Source organism: Embiotoca jacksoni, unplaced genomic scaffold, assembly GCF_022577435.1.
Source record: "Embiotoca jacksoni isolate LCO1_2020_lvr unplaced genomic scaffold, fEmbJac1.0.p SCAF_21, whole genome shotgun sequence".
Classification (NCBI taxonomy): Eukaryota; Metazoa; Chordata; class Actinopteri; family Embiotocidae; genus Embiotoca; species Embiotoca jacksoni.
The window spans coordinates 4,043,923-4,065,518 of NW_027185352.1; positions in this window are offsets into that span (position 1 = coordinate 4,043,923).

A 21,596-nucleotide genomic window follows, 5' to 3' on the forward strand; every position below is an offset into this window, starting at 1 on the left:
CCTTCTCACTGTTGAGAGGAGATGTACATAATTATTTCTCTGCTCCTGTACAAACTTTTCACATAGATTACTGTCTGTATACGTATATACAGAGGGGAGTTTTAGCCACTTTACATTCTTAATCAGGCTTTATGGTCTGTCCATCTGTATGTCACGGGGTTAGATAGTGTCAGAAACCACCTCTCACACATTTCCAGCCTCAGAAAGGGTGTTCATTATCTGTAAAATTCCAAAAACCAGCAATCTGACATTCACACTCACTTCACGCTGTGATTGGCCAGCTGATTGGAGGTCAACACGCAGCCAAACATCACGCTTCCCTGTCTAGCTCTTCTCTTTTTTTTTTTTGTAACTCAAATATTTGTGCCACTTTCCAAATGTGCCACTATCAATGGAGTGATGTCAGAAAATGCGTGTTGTTCCGGAAATAGTTTTTCTTCTCAAATGGTTTTATTGATTGTACAAATATATATATGAACAACAAACAAAAGTACCTCCAGAATGCTGGCCTAGACAATACATTTATCTATCCGTGGTTTTGGTAGAGCTCAACTGTCACAGACTGACACTAAAGAGACAAACTATTACAAAATAGAACAAGATAATTTCCCCTCGGGGATTAATAAAGTAACTACCTACCTAATCTAAGATGGACCTCAGGGAAAAAAAAAAAAAAAAGGGGGAGGGAGTGCATCTGTTTGTCAGCTGGCTGAATTGTAGCCTTTGGTCAAGTAGTCTATAAAGGCTGTGCAAACGCTAATAAGAGCCGAGTTACCAGACAGTATTCAGAGCAAAGAAAACTGAAGCTGTGAGCGATAGTCATACAACCAGGCTAGTTCAGGATCTCCTTTAAACAACTACTGTGAAGGAGGGACGATGTTCTTCCACTTAAATGATATAAGGCGTCTCGCTAAAATTGTTGTAAAGGCCAGGATGTGTCGCTTCGTCGATAGCAAATTAAACCTCTCAAGTGCTGGGATCCCAAATAGTGCTGTGAGGGTCGAATTGTATACCCAGTACTGTCTGGAGTGAGTTTGATATTTGGCCCCAAAAGTTATTTTTAAATTTGGACAGGACCACAACATATGAGGGTGGTTGGCTGATGATTGTTTGCTTCTATTGCAGCTATCATTGTATTCAAATTTTTGCCAGTCAGGCATTTGTCCAGTGTATTTGAAATAGTACCTTACATTGCAACAATCCATTCCCAGCACGCATACAGGAATTACTACAATTTTTAAACAGAATCACATCTTCCATCTCTACAACAGTCAGTTTTTCACTCCGCCCTTCAGTATGGCTGTTCAGGGAGGACTATTAACTCATTTGGCATCAGACGTGGTTCACCAGCTCGTCCTTAGAAGTAGTTCTGACAGACCATCACATGGCTCTTATCCATAATAGTCCCATCAGGGAAGTGTCTCATTGGTCCTGAATTCTTTCCGCAGCATGAGAACAACCCCGAACTGGCAGCTAGAGTCATAAAGAACTGTTTCTGCAACAGATGGTATCGTCCCTACAGAGCCCTCATCTCAACATCATAGAGTCACTCTGTAATTTATACGCAGAGACAGAAGACTAAACCTAAAGGCCAATCATATGGTTTCCCTGCCTGTGGACAACTGCGTCTTCAAAACAACGGGTTTGCATGCATTTATTTATCTGTATGTAGACACCTTCCACACATGCGCACTAGAACATTTCACTCATATCACTGATATTGAAACGTTCACTCACTGATAAACTCTGTTTTGTCACATCTATGCAGAAAAGGAGAATAACTTTTTCTAATCACTCTTTGTCACTACTCCACACGTCAGTGCAAATCCAACCCTACTCTTGAAGCGACACAGGTTCCTGGATATGGGACAAATCTTTTACTCTGAAGCTTCCATGTAAAAGCTACTTCAAGAGCAGCAAGATCCGTGATGCTAGATGGCTAACACATACGAAAATAAAAATAAAGGTATTCTGGAGTTTTTGACAGGAAGTGGAGCAATGGTTTTTCAGATGCACAATGACGTATATACACGTCATTATGCAATCCAATCAAAGTTTGAATTCTCTTTCACTGATCAGTAGTTGATGGCAGTAACTGCTGATCAACAAAAGGCAAAAAGAATAAAGAAAGAAGGAATGTAAATAATGTTGGACCTGAAAATGTACTTGCACGTTTGTTTAGTATATTGTTAAACCTCGATGATGTGTGTCTTGGTGAGAAAATACTGAAACTCTACTTTCGTATAATAAATCATAACGTGCACACCAGGAAAGTTACAAAACAAAATAAAATTAAAAGGCCTACAGCAGAGGTCTTCAACAGGGGGTCTGCAGAGGTACTGCAGGGGGTCTGTGACATTTTTGGTTGATTAGACAATTTTTCATAAAAAAAAAAAAATGTAAATGTCTTTAAATACACATTAACATGAATCCAACATATTTTAGCGAATGGATAAATGGAGGCAGGAGATGTTATCTTTCAGTCAGAAATGCTCACATTCAGCGGCACACAGGAGCTCTCTCAAGCTGAGCACCGGTTCACTCAGCGCAAGACTAACCTGGACCTGTTCCTCCAAGCCTCCTGCACTCCTCCAGTTTAATATAAAAATACAAAAATGTTTTATACAATATATATCATAGGGGGTCCCTGCTCCATCTCTCTATCAGTTTGGGGGTCCTTGGCCTGAAAAACGTTGAAGACCCCTGACCTACAGGATCTAAAGAGTAGAAGTAAGACATTTAAATGTTTGGGTGATGGAAATCTTTGTCCCCAAATGCAGGAGACAAGGATAGTGAGGAGCTACCCACAGCCTGAGAAACCTGAATCCAAGTTTAAGACACTACAAAAACTTTACACCAGCTTTTTACCATGGCTCTTGTAAAGTTGCAGCTCCACTGAAGTCTGTCAGCTCACATTGAGGATCCTGTTCCAAATGATTCATTTATTTCGTATTTACTAACTGTCACAAGCACAATAAAGATGAATATACTTTATGCTATCTAGCGCTATTTTTGCAGGAATTGGTTGTGTAAGTGGTAAAAGTGATAATAAGGATAGAGGACATTTTTTCTGTTTGTGCTATCATAGCTTCCTTCTTTCCTCCAGCTTCACTGGCTCCAACTACTAAGGTTTGACTCAACAAACATAACATTTGTACCTTTAACCCTCGTGTTGTCCTTGGGTCAAAATGACCCGCAACTGTGTTCAACCAAGTTCTATTTTATTTTCATATTTTTTGGGATCATTGGTGACAAGGAGGCTGTGAGGGTTTCTTTAAAAAATGATGACCAATGATCCCAAAAAATATAAAAAATATAGAAATAAAATAGAACTTGGTTGAATACAGCTGTGGGTCATTTTGACCCAAGGACAACACAAGGGTTAAGAATTATTTGCTAACCAGACATCAATAAAAACATTTCACCTTCGCAGTGGAGCTACAAAAGGCCCCTCGCTGACCAGTTGCCTCCAAAAGCGGCCCGCATGATAAACAGTGTGCTGAGAGGACAATGACACTCTTATTTGCAGCTCGATCAACGCCAATGACAGATGGGGCAAATGGTGAGCGCCGTTCGACTCTCTGCTGCTATGCTTCAAATAAAGGCAGACTGTCGAATACATTCAGAGGAGTACCACTGCCATCTGCTCAAATGATTCCAGGTCTGATCAAAGAGAGCCAGTCATTCACTAACCTTGGAGAGAAATGGAATGCGGCCGCTTCTGTTCTGACCTCCCAAATAACAGCCTGTGTACACACACCTGTGGTGAGCCACATCAGGGATGACCTCAGTTGTCAGCGTTCACTCCAGGGTTGTCAGACGGACCTCAGATAAATTACACTTATACTGTCGCCGGTAGGAATTTGTAAAGCCGGGCAGCTAAGCTGACTACTGGGTCAAAAAACACAACAATAAATCAGCATGGTGTTAAAGTAAACAAACAGTTTGGTAAACAACCTCAATTATTTATCACTGTAATGCAGCAAAAGTTAATCGGTGAGGCATCTCCACTGAAATGAAAATCCATTCAGACCATGGATGGTAATTCGCTCGCCACAAGCCAGCTAAGACGCCTAATTGGGGGCCCAAAGCAAAGGGGTTTTGTTATAAACAGAGGGTTGGATTAAGGCAATGCCGTGGAGAAGAGATTCTCAAGATACTGTTCAGAGGATTACTCTTAGCAGATATGAATATCACATCAAAAGGAATCTGTGAGGTTCAGTCGCTGGTGTATTTGTGATGTGGGGGTGGATGGAGGACAGTATCTGCAGTAGGGTTTCTTTATGCTCAGAAGAAGAGGAGCAGCAGAGTGTTCTCGAATCTGACATCAGTATGTCACCAGTGACGGCAGATTATCAGAGATAATTCATGCCACAACCTGCTAAACTAAATCCTGACATTATTAAACATAACGTGAAATAAAGTACTCATTGTTTCTTTAGCTGGTGGCGAAGTAGTGTAAAGAGGAAATCAGCCAATGCTTTAATGACAGTATTAAAATCAAGCCTTACATTAAAACTGGCTGGGTGTCAAAGTGTTAAAGCTCAGCAGTGAAGGTGGTGACGAACTAATTCATATCTGGGGTTGGTATCAGTAAATGCACACAATGCCGAGTCCTTTCAGAACCACTAAACTGTTCTCTCAGCTTGGATGATGCAGATACTAAAGCTGCTTCCTTTTTCTTTTTACTTTCAGTACTGCAGCTCCTCCAACAAAGTACTGCGACATGCAGTATGTCTACAATTGGGAAAATACTTTGTTACGCACTCTGTGCTTGTTAGCATGTTGGTTTATTATTATGCGAATATTATTCCTGGTTGTTAATAATTGTTATATTTCTGTTACTGTTGTGATACAACTAACATACATAATAGTTTGTACAATTTTCTTTCTTTAAGCAGAATTCAACTCTGTTTTTCACATAAAAATATTAGATTTTTATAATCCCTCAGGTTATTGTAGCCTACATTGTAATGTTTTGGAAAAACAAAGATGAAGCATATTATTTTTTGTCCACACAGTAGTTGCATCTTGTGTTAGTGTGTCCTTGAGTTGGTGGTCTGAAAGGTGCATAATTAATATTGTGCTCCAGGCTGTATTTTTTTTAATTATTATTTTTTTTAAAAACCACCAATGGCATTTTTAACATGTTTCCTTCATTATAATAAAACCAATAAATTTCAGGTTTTATTTCAGCCCTCAATATATTGTCTTATGTGATTCTGGAGGTGCTGTGACATGCTCTGATAATGTGTTCAGATAGAAACCAAAATTAATTCCAGACATAACTACATATAAAGTCTGTGGAAAGAAAGTGAGATGGCCAAATAGGCATGAACTCAGGGCGAAGAGGCTGAACATGTTTAATCTTTGGCGAAATATTAGTAGCATTATCTGGAGGATTTATGAGTCAACTTCACACATGTCCAGAGAGGAAAAAGGATAGACTGCAGGAAATAACAGCGAGATGAAATTCCTGTTAAGTTTTGAGATCAGGATCTGAGCTCCTGCACAGACATACAGGCTCGCTGTCACACACCACGTGTATGGTAGTGTATATCATAATAAGGTTAGGACTATGGTTAGTGTAGGAAACTGAAAGTGGTGCCAGCAGGGGAAACACTAATGGGCATGTTCAGTAGGATGCACAATGCAGAGACACAGCAGAGTGTTTGTCTTCTCTGCCGGCACAGCGAGCTGTTCTCCTGAATGCATAATTGCGTCTGATCCTTAGTGGGGAACAAATGTTATGATACGTGCCCTTTGCTGCATCAGATTTCTAGCCTGTCTCTGCCTGCATATTATTAAGTTGTCGCTATGATTATAGTCCGGAAACCCTCTCTGCATGAAGGTTTGCTCAGACACTCTGAGGGGTGGACAAATCAGCAACAAGGGAGTTTGGGTAAATGCAAATATGTGAAATGACAATGTCAATGTCATTTCAAAATGTAGTTCCAACAATCATAGCGGTGGAGCTAGATGAAGCAACATGAACAGTTGTATCAACACTCGCAAATGTCGAGGAAATGTAAGCCATAGCGAGAAAAAATGCCTACATTTGTTTTTCAAAAAGTCCGCAGTTGTCTAGCTTTGTACGTTTCAGCGCACAACATACATTTATATGGTGGTCAAGAACAATAGATTAAAAGCTGCTCCAATAGATTCTAAATTAACCCAAAGTATACACCCATTAGTGTCATGGTTTCGGTCAGTTCAGCTGTTATTTGTTGTCTCCCTGTGTCATTCCTTCTACCCAGTAGAGGTCGTCACACCCTGTCTCTCTCTGTGCTCAGTCTCCTGCCTCCCACTCCCACCTCACCTGTTCTCAGTTTCGCAATATGCCCCACCTGCAGTCAATCTGCCATCACCCCGCCAGTATATGAACTCCCATTCAGCCTCTCCCATTTGCTTGATTGTTAAATCTAACTGTGGTTCAAGTCCTGTTGGAAAAGCTGTGGTCCGGCTCCTCGTGTCTTCTACTCTATTTTTTCTTTCACAGTTTTTCAACATCCTGGATTTACTTCTGTGTTCTGTTTTACTGGACTTCATAATCTCTAACTGCTTGTACCCGAAGTAAAAATGTCCATTTGCCTCAACATCTTGCCTCTGTGTCGTGCATTTGGGTCTTAATCTTGAACTGTGACAATTAGGATGCAAAGGCTAGAAATGGACAAAGGGAATTTTGATCTGGTAATACCAGAATATCAGTTTTCATCCATTTTTATTTATCTGTCTTTTGATAATTCCTCCTGTATTGAAGTGTAATACAAATTTACTGGTTTGATCCTTTAATTCAGTCTCAGTCTGAATTCACGCAAAATATTTCATTTTTTTCTTATATTTTGCAATTTAAACAGTTCCATCTTAGTTCTTCTTTTGAAATGGAAAATGTATGGTGCCATCAACAAGCACAAGCTGTGCCCACCTTTCATTTATTTTTATTCACATCATACTTCCATTCTTAATTAGCCGGCACTGAAAATAATTAAAGACCTGTTTCCAAGTCTAATGAGTGAGTCAGAGGAATTAAATAAGAAGCTGATGGCCACACACATTCCAACATCAATCCAATTATCCCGGTGCCCTTGTCAGGTTTGTCCCTGTGAGAATGGACAAAACAATTTGAGTCCACATCCTGTGAAACACATTAAAATGTGGGCACTGGTATTCTGGAGTATCACCTGCCAAGTCTGCCTAGTGCACCGTCGGTCCGCTCTGAGCTGACAGGCTTTGATCGCAGTCGGAGGGAGGAGGTTATCAGATTTTATCGATATGCGCGCCATGTTGGAGGGATTTCCATCCTGAGCGCGGAGTGGCGGGTAGAGACAGAACCTGAATCTACAAGGAGCACAATGACCTGCATTTACATTCAGTCCTAGATCTCCTGTCTGTCCTCAGAGACACACACTGTTCACTCTTCAAACTCAAACACGCTGCCGCATACACTGAATTTGTATGAGTAGTCATGGATACACACAGGTATACCCTTAAACACATCTCCATCCTATATATAAACACATCTTCATCAATTGCCATACACACACCTGCACTCTGATACATATTCATATATACATGCTCACTGATTTATCATTTTGCTAAAGCACCTCATGTTGAATCATGATGAAAGACTTTTTTTTCATTGAATTGTTAGAGTTAAAGATGTCTGCACTTTCTACAACATTCAGCATTTAGAGACATCCATCAGACCATTAGCAATTTAGTGCATCATCACACGACTCACGTTTAACTTGGGCCGCAGCCACGTGAAAGAATACGTACATCACATAAAATGTTTAGTTTTTAAACATATTTTCTCACTTGATCATCTTTGAAACAGTGCTCACAGATAAAGGTGGTATTCTGCGGTATATTTCTAGTCATTTTCATAATGTGTATTAAATTAGTCACGTGGAAAAACAAGTACACAGCTACATTTATCACACCACCAAATCTTTAAAATTAGAATTAAGGTTCCAGATTAGTTGCCATGATTAGAGCCTCTTCAAGCAGTGACTGATGGAACTGTCCACATTTAAACCTCCCTCATCCAAAGTCTGGCCTTCTCTTCGATATTAAAGTGTATGATATCATCATGCCGACATCTAAAGAGCTCTTAATGCCTTCAGAAAAAAAGGATTTTATAAGATTTCCAAATGATTTAAAAGAATAATTTCACTGTAAGTGTCATCAGTTACAAGTGGCATACATTTCAAAGGACTGACAATTTGTCTCGGTCTGGCTGCCCCAGTAAATTCAGCCAAAGAGCAGACTGTCTTATGCAAAAAGAATTATCAAAGAACCCCCAAATTTTATCACAGGATCTGGAAATAACTCTTCTAACTGTTGGTGTGATAAAGTTGGTGCATTTGCTATCTAAAAAGAATATTGCTGTTTATCAATGAAGATCCATCCATCCATCCATCCATCCATCCATCCATCATCTTCCACTTATCCGGGGTCGGGTCGCGGTGGCAGCAGGCCAAGCAAGCTGACCCAGACTTCCCTCTCCTCTGCAACATTTTCCAGCTCATCCTGGGGGATCCCGAGGCGTTCCCAGGCCAGCTGGGAGATATAATCCCTCCAGCGTGTCCTGGGTCTTCCCCGGGGTCTCCTGCCAGTTGGGCGTGCCCGGAAAACCTCCAGAGGGAGGCGCCCAGGAGACATCCTGATCAGATGCCCGAACCACCTCAGCTGACTCCTTTCGACGTGAAGAAGTAGCGCCTCTACTCCAAGTTCCCTCCTGATGTCTGAACTCCTTGCCCTGTCCCTAAGGCTGAGCCCGGCCACCCTACGGAGGAAACTCATTTCGGCCACTTGTAGCCGCGACTTCGTTCTTTCCATAGGTGAGAGTCGGAACGTAGATCGCCCGGTAAACTGAGAGCTTCGCCTTCCGGCTCAGATCCCTTTTCACCAACACGGTCCGGTACAGCGCCTGTTGTACTGCTGCAGCCGCACCGATCCGGCGGTCGATCTCCCGCTCCATCCTCCCCTCACTCGTGAACAAGACCCCGAGATACTTAAACTCCTTCGCTTGAGGTAGGCACTCCGTCCCCACCTGGAGGGAGCAATCCACCGGTTTCCGGCAGAGAACCATGGCCTCAGATTTGGAGGTGCTAACCATCATCCCCGCCGCTTCACACTCGGTTGCAAACCGCCCCAGTGAGTGCTGGAGGTCATGGTCTGAAGAAGCCAACAGGACCACATCATCTGCAAACAGCAGAGATGTGATCCGGAGACCCCCGAACCCAATCACAAACAGGATCGGTGACAAAGGACAGCCCTGGCGGAGACCAACACTCACTGGAAACGAGTCTGACTTATTGCCAAGAATGCGAACACAGCTCCTACTGCGGTTGCACAGAGACCGGATGTCCCGTTGCAACGGGTCCGGCACCCCGTACTCCCGCAGTACCCCCACAAAAAACCCCGGGGGACCCGGTCGAAAGCCTTCTCCAAGTCCACAAAGCACATGTAGACTGAATGGGCAAACTCCCAGGACCCCTCCAGTAGTCTTGCGAGGGTAAAGAGCTGGTCCACTGTTCCACGACGAGGACGGAATCCACATTGCTCCTCTTGAATCTGAGGTTCAACAAACGATCGGAGTCCTTTCCAGCACTCTGGCATAAGCTTTGCCCGGGAGGCTGAGTAGTGTGATACCCCAATAGTTGGAGCACACTCTCTGGTCCCCCTTTTTGAAAATGGGAACCACCACCCCGGTCTGCCTGTTATCAATGAAGATACAAACTACTAACAGACTGTTTGGAATAAGGTGCTCTGCGCAGACATAAAAGATGGAGCTGTTTGACCACAGTGATAGCAGACATGTTCCGACCAGACCAAAGACAGTTTTTTAGAATCAGAACAAACTGTGAAGCATGGTTCAATGAAATTGTATTTATACAGCGCCAAATCACAACCAAAGTAATCTCAGATCACTTAACACATACAGGTCAAGAACATACAATGTTATAAAGAGAAGCCCAAAAATTCAACAATTCCCACGTGAGCGACAGTGTGAATGAAAAAACTCCCTTTTAACAGGAAGAAACCTCTGACAGAATTAGGCTTAGAGGTGGGCAGCCATTTGCCTCAACGGTTTGGGGAGAGGGCAGAGCAGAGAGAGAAAATAACAAAGTAGAGAAACACAACTAGCAGCGAGAGCCAGAGATACCTGCAGACAGGTGCAAATAGAGAGAGGACAGAGAGGGAGAAGCACAAACTATGGGAGAGAGAAAACAGAAAGTTAGGACTTGTAATAATGGCATGGAGAGTGAAAGAGAGATGAGAGGAGAGGTGCTCAGTGCATCATGGGAGGTCTCGAAGCAACAAAGCATAACTAAGGGATGACTCAGGCTCAACTGAGCCAGCACTTACTGAAAACTTTATGAAAAAGGAGCATTTTAAGTGGAGTGGGTGTCTGGCTCTCGAACCCAATGGGAGTTGGAGCCAATCATTTTGACATTTTTTAAAATCAACACACGGTCAAAAATATGCATACAGCTACTTCAATGATTATTTTAGTGTTGATGAAATTTTAAAAATGTCTCATAACTTGCCAAAGCCTCTGAACTTCCTGTTGGTGATGATGTCATGGCAGCCGAACACCATCATCACGGGACCACTATCACTGCAGAGAAACCTTCTTTTTGGTTAATATTGACCAAATAAGTACCGAAGAGTCCATGTTGATTGCATTTTGACTTAATTAGAAATCAACAGTCACAGACACAACACACACCAATGCACAGCTCAGTGTTCACAGTCAGCAAGGCTCTCTCTTGTCTCCTGTCAGGGACTGGAAGCTCTGTCTGTGTGCATGTGTGCGTGTGCGTGTGCGTGTGTGCATGAGCATGTGCGTGTGCGTGTGTGACTGACTGATAGGGGGTATTGCACTGATCGTAAACAACAGCAGCAGGGAAACAAATGGGTGGTCCCCCGACGGCTTTATATCCCCGCACCCAATCGATGATGCCTGATAAGGCAGCAGCGAGGCCTCGGGGGATGACGGATGGAGTCCACTGTCTGCAGCCGAGTCGCTGTCAAACACAACCCAAGACACCGGCAGCAGAGCAGCTCGCTGTTTTGCATTTCTGTAAGAGGGGCGCTGCTGCAGTTAATTAAAAAGCTCAGATGTGGATGAAATGCAGTGTGGAGGCAGGATAGGCTGGATATTAGAGAAGCGTCATGTGGTTTGTTTTTGAACTCACAGGGACAATTTTTATCTGCGACTTTCAAAACAGCCGGGCTCTTTGTTCTTTCAATCCTTTTGTACCTTTTCGAAGCACGCTGCTTTGGGTAGTAAGAGAGCAGTAAACAGGGTTTCCCAGAGGAGTGATGAATTCCTGCTCTGAGCCAGACGGTAACAAATGTGTCACCTTGTTTTTGCTTCTCCCTCAGGGCACGTTTATAGGCTGCACTACAGCAGGGAATGTAGACGCTCAGTGCCCAATGCATAATTTTGACCAAATCTAATCTCAGTTCTGATTAATTTAAGCAGTTTCTTGCGTGTTGTGTCCAGTATAATATCCAACAGTTGTAATTTAAAAAAACACAATGATGAGATGACAATGCTGGACTTACTGTGAGGATAAGCATTTGACCAGTTTATTATTGCGAGGCAGCGCCATCATTCTTGCATGTCTTCAGTTTGAAAGTTGTTTTTTTGTTTTTTGCTTGGTTGACTGCATTCATGTATTTGTAGGAGGAAGACAATGAGTTGATTTTAATGAATTTGAATCCACTGTGGCCTCATCAGGTTGATAATGCTGGTGTTTCCATAATCAGAAACCATTGTTAAACCTCCAAATATGACTGTTAATTCAAATACTTTGCCCACATTCAGACTGAAAACCACCATGTCTATCTAAGTAACTTAAAGTGACCATGAAGTATGGGCATTGAAAAACTGAAAGACTGAGGGTTGATGAAATGACAGGGTGGTTATAAGATGAAGGGTGTGATTCCTCCACTTCAGAGGCTCTAGATTCCCCCCAGACAGTCCAGAGATAAAAAAATAAAAAAAAATACTCCTCTTAGAATAATAATAGGTTTATATATTGATAGGGGTTTCTTCCACCAAAAAAAGTCAAGAGTTCATTCTGAAAATGGATGTGACCTGGAAGCTTCTCATTTCCATACTCACTTGTGTCAGTTGCATTTTGAACCACAGCTTGCGTACAGACTTGTTGTGATGTCACAAATGCCGCTCCTATGCACAGGTCTTAAACTAAGACTTTAGCGAAGGTGAATCTGTAGATGAATGTGAGAGCATACTTTAATTGTCAAACTGCCCTGAGAATATTCCAAGACAAGAACAATAAGCAAAATGCATCTTTACATAATTTATTCCCCAACCTCAACTATACACACAAACTGTACAATGCATAGTCCTCAGTGGTGTGCGCATATTAGAAAAAAATAATGAGACAGCAAAAATATCTGTACTTACAAAAATCCTAAAAGACTGCAGCGGTGACACTGAGATAATGTCCTCCGAGGAGTGTATACATTTTACAGCACTTTTGTGCAGCAGGGAGGTGGCTGTGAGACAGCGTTTCGGCCTGGGACACACTGCCTGCATGGCTCTTGCGTTACCTGTCACGCGCTGCACAGCTGGGGCTCGGTTGTGTGTTTGTATCTACACCGGCTGCGTGTCCAAACATAGAATCACTGAGTTTCTCTTTGATAATGGCCAACAAGTGAAGAGTTGTAACTAAAAAGCCTGCATGTGATTTTTATTTTCCCTTGATCAGAGTGAGACACACCGACACTGAGGAGAGAGAGAGAGAGAAAGAGAGGGCGGGAGGGAGCAGAGGGGAAAACACCACCCTCCACCTGCTCACATCAAGTCAGATTTTCCACTTGCTCCCGCCGCTTGTCCAAATATGGTCACTGCTGGCTTCAAACAACCTGATGCTGATGGCCGAAATGTCAAACTCAAGTCTTCAAAACGGCAGTTAAAAAAAAAACAATGGGTGACGTCACTGTAAGTCGCCCCATGGTGCAACCTAAATGAGCACACGCCTTGAACTTTAGCCCAGTCGCAGCAATATCTTGGGAGTGTCGTACATACTTATCATCTTCTGGAAAGCAATACAAGGCCAAAAACCAAGAAAATGGCTGGACCGTGTATGTAAGGCTAAAAAGCTTTTCATTTTAAAACGAGGGCTTTTAATTTCATTAGGCTGGAAGAAACGGCCTGTTGCAGTGATGAGGCAGCTGGATTAGAAGGCCAAGGTCTCCATTTACTACATCCACCCTCACCTGTGGTGATGAACTCTGGTAATGATCAAAAGAATAAGATCATGGAGGAGCTTGGGATCTCCTCGGACAAACTGAAAGAAGTTGTAGAGGAGCAGTGACATCTGGGCTTCTCTGCCACTGAGAGATGCTACTTGAACTGCTAGTTAGCTACATACCAGCAACCTTTTTCCCATATCAATTGATAGTTCTCCCAGCTTGATCTGTTTCTCTCTTTCTTTCTCTGCCTCAGAATATGAGTTCGCATAGTTTACAAAATTGAAGAATATTTCAAAAATTGTTGCACCCTGTTGAGCTTTATTTCACATGTGCAAAAAGCGCAAATCTTCTTGTCAAACATCTTGAAAGTCTGTTTAAACAAGTAATAAATAAAGAAAATGCCAGAAGAAGAACAGCTGAATCTCTTTTGCTGCCAGCGTGGAGACTGAAAAATGATCCTCTAAGCTGACAGGCTGATAAGAGCAGAAACTGTGAGGGGAGGTCACCTTCAGATAAACTAAGCTCTGCTAAATAATTTATCTCTGCATATAATAGATGAGAAAGTGAGACGTCAAAGTCAGCGGTATCATGGATGAGACGTGGAAAACAGATGAATGATCCGACGCTGCTGGAAGCAGGGTGCTTCATCACCTCTTGGTGGATGCATAAAATAATAAATACTATCAAATCAAAAAAATTAAATGAAAACATTGCATTTAATTTGTTAGTTATGTTCACATTTTAATGATATTTTGATTTTAGTAAACAGCAAATAATGTCTCTATGGTTCAAATGTCTCATTTGATGTGACAGTAAACTATGCAGCAACACAAGAAAATGGCAACAATAAATCAAATCAGGATTTGTTTATGAAGCCATCAAAAAGAGAAAAACAGCACCAGCGATACACACAATGACAGACAAGTACCCTGGCAAATTTGAGAGGAGATAAGGAAGCTAGTGCTAACAGTAAGCAGATGTCACTAACAAGACAAGGCGAGTTCATTTGCATAGCACATTTTATACACAAACTGCACTTCAAGGTGCTTTACATAAGAACTACATAAGACATCAAATTACATTTAACATTTGGCATTTACTGATGCTCTGCTTTCTCCCCTAAAGATCCCATCTGCCACCCTTAAAAAAGACAAAAGAAATGAACAGAACAGTACAATAACAAAGTAAGATATGAATAAGATGCCACCAAACAGATTAAATGCACATTAGCCAGACATCAACTGTTTGGTTTGATAATCCGAGGCTGTTGCTTTGCCTGTGAATACTACTGTATGTCAGTGGTTGATGCTCTTATCATCAAGATATTTCGTTAAACAGGCTTTCGTAACAGCCAGTGCAGAGCAGCTGTTGTATAATGTTTGCTTTGTGAGTATAAATAACAGTGTCAGTGGTGCTTGTTTTATAATACTCTTATCGTGTAAATCAGATTTTCCTATGTGCCCAGCCACTGTTGGATGTGTGTGTGTCTGTGTGTGTTTGTGTATAGCATATATATTGTGTATATTTTCTTACATGATTTGTATGTCTTTCATAGACAAATATAATGTGTGATTTAAAGTATACAACTTATTTTTAAGGGCCATAATCATGTACAGTATGTAAGAAAACACTAAATCAATGTACATTTTAAAGCATGTTTATCATTTAAACATATCTTTTTTATATACTTTAGGTGTTGATGTGGTGCCCCCCTTGTCAACTCATACTTATTGCATCATCGCCACAGCACCCCCCCCCCCCCCCCACACACACACACACTTTAAAACATGTTCCCATAATAAGATGACTGGACAAACTAAGATGAGCTCATGTGGAATTTGATTATTTTCAGGATTCATTTGGAGTTCAGTAGTTATCGACGCAAAGAGACACAAAAAGCAGAACAACCAGAATAAATAAAACTCACCTTGTGAAATAAGAACAAAAGGAACAAGGACTCCTTTGGAAAAATTACAGATTAAGCAGTTATTTCTTAATACCCATATGACAGAGGAATGGAATGCATATTTCAATGTCTGGATTTCTGATATCGGGTACAGAATGGAACTATGTGCTCAAGACAGACTTTCTGCTCTGACTTTTGTTTGGTTTGAAGGTATGAGGTACATATGGCTCCTCTGTCATGGTTTGTTTGTTCCCACATTTCCATCACTCTGAATACTTCAAATTTAAGACATGATGCAAATTTTGGACCATTAGCCTCCATCAGCCCTCAAACATGCCACTTCTCTTTGGGATCATATATCAGTCAAATATATCAGTGATGAAAGCAACGTATTACTTAGTAACGTATAGTTAGTCAATGTTTAATTAGTAATAAGTGATATAACTTTTTTCAAATGAAATAACGCAACTACAATTACTGAAATTTAAGTGGGTTCATTACTCATTTCTTTTGTGTTGCATCTAAATAGTACGACGTCTGTTACTTAATGATGCAATATTGCTTGGTAACACTTGGAAACTATAGAACTTCACAAGCACCAGTTTGTATGTAAATAAACACTCTCCTTACCAGTTCATATCATAATGTACCTGTGTGTGGGAAGCAAAAGCATAAGAAGGCTGTGGCTCAGACGGTAGAGTGGTTTGCACACTAATTGAAAGGTTGGTGGTTCAATCCCCAGCTCCTCCTGTCCACATGTCTAAGCATCATTGAGCAAGACACTGAACCCTGAGTTGCTCCCGATGGTGTACCATCAAATGAATGTGCTCCTGATGGCAGCACCTTGCATGGTGATCTGTCTCATTAGTGTGTGAATGGGGGAATGGGAAAACCATGTTAAAGCGCTTCGAGACCGAAAGGTGATAAAGTACTATACAAGTATAGACCATAAAGAAACAAAATGTTTCTCAACTAAAAGCCCAACACTGTTTTTGAATCTAAGTTGGTCTCTTTTTCAGGACAACATCCTTTTTCTGAGAGTCTCCTTTTGGAGTATTTAGCGAACCCTAGATGATTCATTAGAGATTCAACTTTCATTTAGTTTGTTTTTTTTTTGTCAGTAAAGAAGCGTATGGAGTTCATTATAGCTTTGGAGAGGTCTCGGTGGATCATTTTAGCCCTGAGCTCTAGCCGCTGATGCTGGGGAAATGTTAATTACCTTGCCAGGTACATTCAGTATTCAGATAGCCCCCCGTCACACACACACACACACACACACACACACACACACACACACACACACACACACACACACTGTTCAGGGTCGGTGTTTCTGCCTCCATGCTTCCTCTGACTGTGGATTTTGGAGGTACAGCTATAAGCATGGCTCATCCCACAGGCACAAACTGTTCCAGAAACGTCTGCTGTCTCTCATCAGGCCAACCGTTACTGGAATATATTCAGCCGGTAAAATAGAAGCTTTATAAACTGTATCGTTTTGTGATGTTTGTTGAACTGTACTGACACTCTTTTCAGTTTGAAGCATTTTGCCAGCAAGTGCAGCATAAGCATTAGCGTTACACATTCTGCTAAGTTGTTGACACTTATTAACCCCTCTTAAGTCTGCTGACAGTTTTATGATGAGCTTCTTTGTTTATGATGATTACATTAATTGTTTTGGGTAAATTATTGCTATTACAGTGCCAAAGTATCATCATTAAAGGGGCATTCTAATTCTACAATTTTAGACATTGGAGGTTTGTAACAGCATTAAACTACTCCAAAGCCCACTGACTGAGTTACTGTCGCCATTCAATTTGTCTCTCTCATTCCACTCTCTAAATGGTTTTCTCTGACAACATTTCCCTTTTAACTCATTATTTGTGACTGCTGTAATATTTACCAGCTTGATTACATGTATTTGCAGCAAAGATATTTGGAAGCTATCAACTCGTTTCTAATCAAACACTTTAATGGTGGATTAAACTTAATTAAACTTCCTTCCCTTGAAAAAAGAACATCTGAACATGCAATTGTCTTGTCTCCAAATATAAGAAGAGCCTCACTTCAGTGTTCACTAATATCCGTTCTCTCCACTGTGCCAGAGAGATTTCAGCCTTTTACCTCCGTTTGACAAAAATGTGCTGCAACTTTTTTAATGCATTTTACTTTCCTTGATGTTTTGTGAAGTTTTAGCCACATAGCTCCCACCTCCTGTAAACACATAGATAAACTTGACAACAGAAGTACGGAGACATCCATGGGGCTTTATTTTTGAAAACTGATTTGGCAAATGAGAAAGTGACCAATAAAGTGAGAGAACAAACATAACTTTCAAAAATCTGAAAACGGAGAACAGCCGCTGTTGTTCTCAACCCCATTGTCTCTGGATTGAAGCAATGTGGTGACTTACCTCTTGTTTCCTACTGAGAGCAAAGGACTCAAATCCACACGTCAACACAGTCTCAAAAAAACGGCAGCAGAATTGAGGACTGTCAGATAATGATAGAAAAAACACGTAGTAAATCGACTTTAAAAGTAGGTGTTATTGGGGTGTGACATTATTGGACACTAAAACCATCGATGGATCAATTTCATTTATTATTTGCATCTTTTTTAGGACAGACAGCCCAAAACTCCTTTACAAAACTCTCCACATAGTTTCTTCATGAGTATTATGAGTTAAAAGAAATGTTGCATTCTGATGTTCTGTGTTTATTAATGTCTTAAATTATTTAATGGTTCAGTTGTGTGCACAGGCAGTACTTTCAGCTAAAGGCAAACATCAGCATGCTCATGATGATAATATGCTAATATTTTTCAAGGATAATGTTTACCATGTTCACTGCAGTAGTTTAGCCTGTTCACAGTAAATCCAAAGATAGATAGATAGATAGATAGATAGATAGATAGATAGATAGATAGATAGATAGATAGATAGATAGATAGATAGATAGATAGATAGATAGATAGATAGATAGATAGATAGATAGATAGATAGATAGATAGATAGATAGATAGATAGATAGATAGATAGATAGATAGATAGATAGATAGATAGATAGACAGAGAGATAGTTACTTTATTAATCCCCAAGGGGAATTTTTTTCACTACAGCAGCATTATAGGTACAGAAAAACAATAAAGCAACAGTAAAAAAATATTAAATATAAAAATGCACAGTATATAGAATAAAATAAAATAGAATAAATAAAATAGAATAATTAAATTAAATTAAAACTAACTAAACAATAGTGTAAGGATTTAAACAAACAAGAAAACAGACAACCAACGGTGTTATTGTTGTGTGATGGATTTTGCCAGAGGTGAGTTATTGTACAGTCTTATTGCAGTGGGCAGGAATGATCTCCTGTATCAGGAATGATCTCCTGTATCTGGAATGATCTCCTGTATCAGGAACGATCTCCTGTATCTGGAATGATCTCCAGTATCAGGAAAGATCTCCTGTATCAGGAATGATCTCCTGTATCAGGAACGATCTCCTGTATCTGGAATGATCTCCTGTATCAGGAACGATCTCCTGTATCTGGAATGATCTCCTGTATCAGGAACGATCTCCTGTACAGGAATGATCTCCTGTGCAGGAATGATCTCCTGTATCAGGAATGATCTCCTGTATCTGGAATGATCTCCTGTATCAGGAACGATCTCCTGTATCTGGAATGATCTCCAGTATCAGGAAAGATCTCCTGTATCAGGAATGATCTCCTGTATCAGGAACGATCTCCTGTATCTGGAATGATCTCCTGTATCAGGAACGATCTCCTGTATCTGGAATGATCTCCTGTATCAGGAACGATCTCCTGTACAGGAACGATCTCCTGTGCAGGAATGATCTCCTGTATCAGGAATGATCTCCTGTATCAGGAACGATCTCCTGTACAGGAATGATCTCCTGTATCAGGAATGATCTCCTGTATCAGGAATGATCTCCTGTATCTGGAATGATCTCCTGTATCAGGAACGATCTCCTGTATCAGGAATGATCTCCTGTATCAGGAACGATCTCCTGTATCTGGAACGATCTCCTGTATCAGGAACGATCTCCTGTATCTGGAACGATCTCCTGTATCAGGAACGATCTCCTGTACAGGAATGATCTCCTGTGCAGGAATGATCTCCTGTATCAGGAATGATCTCCTGTATCAGGAACGATCTCCTGTACAGGAACGATCTCCTGTACAGGAATGATCTCCTGTATCAGGAATGATCTCCTGTATCAGGAACGATCTCCTGTACAGGAATGATCTCCTGTATCAGGAATGATCTCCTGTATCAGGAATGATCTCCTGTATCTGGAATGATCTCCTGTATCAGGAACGATCTCCTGTATCTGGAATGATCTCCAGTATCAGGAATGATCTCCTGTATCAGGAATGATCTCCTGTATCAGGAACGATCTCCTGTATCAGGAACGATCTCCTGTATCTGGAATGATCTCCTGTATCAGGAACGATCTCCTGTACAGGAATGATCTCCTGTGCAGGAATGATCTCCTGTATATGGAATGATCTCCTGTACAGGAATGATCTCCTGTATCAGGAATGATCTCCTGTATCAGGAACGATCTCCTGTATATGGAATGATCTCCTGTATCTGGAACGATCTCCTGTATATGGAATGATCTCCTGTATCAGGAACGATCTCCTGTACAGGAATGATCTCCTGTATCAGGAATGATCTCCTGTATCAGGAACAATCTCCTGTATCTGGAAAGATCTCCTGTATCAGGAATGATCTCCTGTATCAGGAATGATCTCCTGTATCTGGAATGATCTCCTGTATCAGGAACGATCTCCTGTATCAGGAATGATCTCCTGTATCTGGAACGATCTCCTGTATCTGGAATGATCTCCTGTATCTGTCCTTGTGACAGCGGAGCTGAAGGAGTCTTTTGGAGAACGTCCTCCTCTGTCCCTGCAGCAGGTGGAGAGGGTGGTCAGGATTATCCAATATGGATAATAGTTTCCTCAGCGTCCTCCTCTCCACCACCTTTTCCAGACTGTCCAGTTTGCAGCCGATGATGGAGCCGGCCTTCTTAACCAGTTTGTTAAGTCTGTTGGTGTCGCCGGCTCCAATGCTGCTCCCCCAGCAGACTACGGCGAAGAGGTTAAGGAGAATGTCGTAACAGCCCGACTTCAGTCCATGGTGCAGCACAACAGTCACGTTTATCACGCCACATTCACATCACATTGCAGTTAGCATAAATCCAATTTACCATTTAGTAATATTGTTCAAATCAACATTCGAGTCCAAGCTCTTTTATATCCCACTTGGTGTTCAAAGATAAATGGTCTGCACTTATACAGCGCTTTACCATCTTAGCACTCTGGAAGTGCTTTACAGTTTGTCTCCCACACACACACACAGACACACACACACACACACACACACACACACACACACACACACACACACACACACACACCAATGGTGACAGAGCAGCCATCGGGAGCAACTTGGGAGACACTTTGGCATAGCATACCGAAGTATCCAGAAAGGGAGATAAATGTGGACGCCTCACATTGATCAAAATCTTGTTCAAGGTAATAAATTGTGCTACATTGTCGCAAATATACACAATATTTGTGTGTATATTTGTTGCCTTTCAGCCTCAACCTGGGACTTTACCTTTCATAATAATGTTTGCAATTTAATAAAAGGTAATCTTTCAATAGAAGCATCAAGGTATAAGACAAGGTTTGTTCATAATGCAATTCAGACATGGATGCCAACTCACAAGAAGAAGAACTGGTATGTTTGTTAGAATGGGACCTTGGACACACACAGTCTGCGTACTTGTAATGTGCACGGTTGACAGCGTGTGCATTAGTGTGACACCACGTGCACCCCCTCGCATGCAGCACTGGTAAATGGACTGCACTTATACCCTACAGTGCTTTTTAGCCTCACTGAACAAGGGGTTTTAAAATGTGCATCTCATTCAGAGACCCTCTCACACTGATGCCTTCATGCAGAGCAGCTTGAGATTCACTGTCAGGAGGAGCTGGGGATTGAACCACCAACCCTGCTGTTGACCGCTCTGCCTACTGAGCCACAGCTTCCAAAAGACAGCAGGAGAGGAAGGTGGAGGTGCAGGATCTCAGGTGAAGAGTCACCATTTATAACAATTAACTGACACAAACAAGTCTAATTCACTTATAATAAGGCGATATACGACGAAGGACCAATTTTTTCATCTTGTTCTCGTTAAAAAAAACATTTCCTCCCCCTCTTAGCTTTGCAAAAAAGTGTTTCTGCCTGAATGTCTGTTCAGCACATCACACACATCACATGCATCCTTTGAGCACCATCTGTCCTTGCCACCTCCTCCTTCTCTCAAGCTGACCTTTCACCCTGAGCAGGAAAACATGGCTGCCGCAGATCTCTTCACTGAGGCCAGACTGACAGCCAGATCCTCCTCTTCCTC